This window comes from Pteropus alecto, unplaced genomic scaffold (assembly GCF_000325575.1).
Source record: "Pteropus alecto unplaced genomic scaffold, ASM32557v1 scaffold75, whole genome shotgun sequence".
In the NCBI taxonomy this organism is placed as follows: Eukaryota; Metazoa; Chordata; class Mammalia; order Chiroptera; family Pteropodidae; genus Pteropus; species Pteropus alecto.
In genome coordinates this window covers 16,747,631-16,752,770 of record NW_006440638.1, presented here as the reverse complement: position 1 = coordinate 16,752,770, position 5,140 = coordinate 16,747,631, and positions in this window count along the sequence as shown.

Here is a 5,140-nt window from a genome sequence, read left to right as displayed (position 1 = left end):
TTTCTTCTGCTGAGAAGACAGGTCTTGTTGGAGAAGCTTCTGCGAAAATTCTACTTTGTTATCAAAAACTTGACCTTCCATCCCTGAATAGAGAACTTCATTTGAGATAGCTTTTAAAAATACATGAAGTTATCATTACATATTTTATCAAAATTTATCTCAAAAAGAACTGGTTTGCCAAATGTCCCTAAAATAAGGATGTTATAACCAGACTTGTAATGAGGTTGACATTCCTAGAAGAAAAAAGAAAGAAAAGGCCATTCAAACATTGCTTTTTAGGGATTCAACTAAGTAGCTTTCAGAAAGAGCTTCCACTAGCTTGTATTTGCATAACAAAAAGATTCCCCCAACTTCCTATAGCCTTATTTGCAGGTCTCAAGTAGAATATTTATTAAAATGTAGATGCAATTAAACCTTTTGTGAAATTTGTGTTTGATCATGAATAGGGGTGAGTCAGAAAGTCTGTGAACGAGACTAAAACATAAAGAGAAGTATATAAGAAAGCATTTTCATCTTATATTTAGCAATAACATTCAAATAACAAAAAAGAAAGAAAGAAGATTTTAGGGTAAAATGAAGTTGTCTATTGATTGTGCTCATTGCTAATCTTGGTTTCTTTATTGCTCTCATTAATTCAACTAACTAACATATGCTGGATGTTAGAAGACTTGCTTATAAAATGGTGATGAGAAAGGTAATCTTGCCCTAACCTAATCTGTCTGGATTCTGAAAGTGCTTTTGTATAAAAGGAAAATACAGTGAGTCCTCAAATAGTAGTGTGTGCTTCATTAACATAACAAAACCCGTGTTTCAAATTACTACAAAAAGATGACAGAAAAGCTAAGCTTTCTTATTTCACTCCAGAAACTTAAAAGGAAGTCTGCTGTCACTTCTATTGTTGTTCTGAATTAGAAATTCTTTTTTAAACTGTCTATATTTTAATATGAATATTTCAAAGAGGTGGTTTCCAAAGAGTTTTCTTAACCTGGAGAGGTAACTGGGTGATCAAGCAAGGACATTTTTTTTTTTAATATAAAAGAGGGTTTAAAATAATCAAATAATTTGTTCATAATTCTAAAGAGACAAGAGAAGCATTATGCATTTGGATGGTGTGACTGAATAAGAGAATAAATTTCCTTTTGCTATGTTGTATAGCTTTAAATTTCCCAAAGTAATTTTCCTGCCACCTAACCTTATTTTCTTTTGCAAAGCCAAAACAAATCAACTTGAGGGGAAAAGAGAAGGAAAACAATAATCTATGTTTTCATGTTCCTGGATTATTTGATTCCCTGGCAGGCTTGTCTTGCTTACTTATAATCATAACAAAATATTCATAATTTAAAAATTGGCAGGAAATAAAACTACAATCCTTCTGTCCCTGCTAGAACATATTAGGGAATGAGGATTTTCTCTTACCCCAGAGATTCCTTTCAGCATGCGCCAATTTTTAAGACTGGGGATGCTAAGTGACAAGAATTATATGTGAAAACTTACCAAGAGCCAAAAGTTCTGTTGTATGTACCTGGAAAGTGCATTCCAGCACCTCAGAGGCATTTTGATTCTGCTAATTGAAATGTGGGTGCGTTTTTTTGTTGTTGTTTGTTTGTTTTACCATTGTGACTAGCATCACTTGTCATTTAAGTTGAATTTTGTTAGCAGAGGCTCTGATAATCTTTACTGTTAATGGCAGGTATATGGGAACTTCTAACAAAGCTTATTAAGTAACTCTTGATTTTAGGGTTTAATTATTTTTCATTGATTTAATAAACATGCATTGAACTCCTATTATGTACATTTCTGTGCCAGATCCTGGGAATAAAATGTAGAATGAGCCAAGTTTTTGCTTCCAAGGAGCTCACAGTCTAGTGGGAATATAGGCAATAAAAGAAAAATGATAACGTCCTTTGGAAAGTCCAAGCATAAAGCTATAGGCCTCAGGTGTTACGGGATCAGCCAGGAAGAATACCTAGAGCTGGTGTGTAAAATAATATAAAGAACTAGAAAAGCACATTAGGCTATATAGTCCAATATGTCTGAAACATGGAAAATGTACAAAAGAGGGTGATCTGGGGAGATCTCTACTTTGAAATATATCTCTATGATAGTGCCAAAAAGGCTTTAAGGTGATATCTTTCTAAAAGGAGAAGGAAGACAGAGGGGATTTTCTGGGCAGGGAGAACTATGTGAGCAGAGGCTCAAGGGCAAAGAGCAGAATGGTACATGGAAGGATCTGCTCAGATAATGGAGTAAGATAGTCCTGAATTCAAATCCTAACTCTATGACTCTTTAGCTATCTTTAAACAATGTAAAACTTTTTTAGAGCAGTTGAATCTATTCACAACCTGCTTTGCTATTCTATTTTTAATTTAGACTTTTATTGTTAGCTTTGGAAAAGTCTAAGATTAGTAACCTTTAAAATCTGTCTTATTTGGGGGATAATGATAAATGATTATAATGATAAATGCTGTTGTTGATAATAATGATGAATACGATGTTAATTTATGGGGTGTTTGCCTAATTTATGCAGACACTAAGGGCTTTAGAAGTATTTTCTCATTTTTTTCCTATAAAATATCTCATGGTCTTGATTTGAACTTGTTTAGTTAGACACCTCAGTATGCTGTAGGGCAAAAGAGGTTGTAAAATCATTCTTGCTTGTAGTTTGGATTTCAGTCATTATAAAGTCCACCATTAAAAGATTTAAGAGTCAAATGCTTTTTAAAAAAAATTATTTATTTATTTTAATTAGTTTCAAGTATACAGTACATTGGTTAGAAATCTATATAGTTCATAAAACGATCCCCCCGATCGTTCCCTCCCTCCCCTGACCCTCCACTTAGCCAACATAGTAATGCTAACTGCATTCCCTCTGCCATGCTCCCCATCTCTGTGACCATCCATCAGCTACTAATTTGTACTTCTTTAACACTTCATTGCATTCTCCCAGCCCTCCAAACTCCCCTCCCCTCTGTCTGTCACCAAATTGTTCACTATATTTGTGAGTCTGTTTTTGATTAGTTTGTTCTTTTTATTCCTTAAATTCCACATATAAGTGAAATCATATAGTATTTATCTCTCTCTGTCTGACTTAAATACCTTCTAGGTCCATCAAGGCAATATCTTTTTCCACCCCTTCCATTTCATATGTAGGGGTCTTGTTTTCTTATCCTTTCAGCCACTCTATCTTTTAGTTGGAGCACTTAATTCTTTTCGCTTTAAGGTACTTAATGATAGGAATGTACTTGTTATCATTCTTTATTCCTGTTTTTGATTCATGTTTTTTCTTCTTAAAGAAGTCTCTCCAACATTTCCTGTAATACTGGCTTGGTGGTGATAAATTCCTTATCTTATTTCTGTCTGGGAAGCTCTTTATCAGTCCTTCAACTCTAAATGATAGCTTTGCTGGATAAATTATTCTTTGCTTTTAATATTCTTTCTTTGTATTTAACCTTTGGCATTTTAATTATGATATGTCTTGTGGGCCTCTTTGGATCCCTGATTTTTGGAATTCTCTGAGGTTCCTGGGGTTTTATGTCCATTTCCTTCGCCAGATTAGGGAAGTTTTCCATCATTATTTCTTCAAACAGCTGTTCAACATCTTGATTTTCTTCAGTTACGCCTATCAGACAGATATTTGGACTCTTAATAGTGTCCCATATGCTCCTTAAATTATTTTTATAAGCTTGGCATCTTATCTCTTGCCATTCTGCTCGCATGTCCTTGGCTTTCTCATCCTCTAGATAGGGCATTTGATCCTTTTCTTTATTCACTTTGTTTATTCCTTTGTTTATTCCATTTAACATACTTCTCATCTCAGATAATATGTCCTTCATTTCAGACTGGTTCCCTTTTATAATTTCCATTTCCATTTTTATGGTTTTTATCTTTTTGTTGAAGTTCTCTACACTTCCCAAAAGTTCATTGAGCATCTTTATAACCAGTGTTTTAACTCTGCTTCTGTTAGACTACTTGACTCCATTATATCTGGATCTCTGTTCTGTTCTCTCATATGGTTTATGCATCTTTGTATTCCCATTTTGGCTGTCTTTCCATGTCTGTTTCTATGTATTAAGTAAAGTTCATAAATCTCTCCATCTTATTAGTACAGATTTGTGAATTAGTTGTCCAGTGACACAGTCCTGAGAGAGATTCAGCTGCAGGCCAAGTTTAGCCCAAGCCTCTACCCCTCCAGGGCCACCTGTTAAGATTCAGCAAGCAATCCACAGATGCTGTGCTTATAGTTGCCTCAAAAGGCCACACCAGAAACCAAGGCCAGCTACCTCCAGTGTGAGTCTAGGTGCTGCTCAGCAAGGAGCACCTGACTCACTGAGAATATACCTGGATGTGACTTGGGTGGGGCTGCAAGTTGGGGAGGCTGGATTTTAGGGAATCCTCTGGGCAGAGCAACCTGTTATCCAGTTTGATGATGTCACGACTATGGTGGCACTGTGTCCGGTGCACTGGTAGCGGTGAGGGCTCAACAGGGAACAATGGATACCACCAGCACTTTTGTACAGAGGGAATCTTGCCTCAGCTCTCAGACCGACAATGTCTCTCTGTAAGTCTCTGGTGTCCCCTGCACACAGCTGAATCGGTACTGGTGCTCAAAGCAAGCAGGTCTGTCAGAAAATCTGCTCACAGATGCGGCCCCTTTAAGAGGCTGGCATAGCCTCCGTCTTATTCCGCCACTAGAGACCACATCCGGCGTTCTCGCCCCATCCTATCTTCTGCTGTTGCAGAGTAATTTCTTGGATTTCTCCGTAGTTGTATGGCTTGTTCATCTAGATCTCAGGCGATTTTTCCTTGCTGCTTGCTCCTTGTTTCCATCACAGCCTTGATTTGGTCGCTGGAGTGATGAACAGTGCCTCTATTATCTAGGTCATTTTTTTCCTCCCCAGAAAGTGGGGCTTTCTTAACAGCTACGTTGCCTAGTAACAACGTTGTGCCTGCGCTTTAGGGGCAAGATGGTGAACTGCTCACTATAGCCACCCCTGGAAGTTCTTCCAGTGGTCATACCTGATCAACTGCACATGTGAAACATTGGTTCGACATCAACAGCCAGATGAAGAGACTTAGGGCGAGGTTCTGCACAAAGGAACATCTATCTTTGCCTGGTGGCCCATGGATGTGTTCTTGTTCA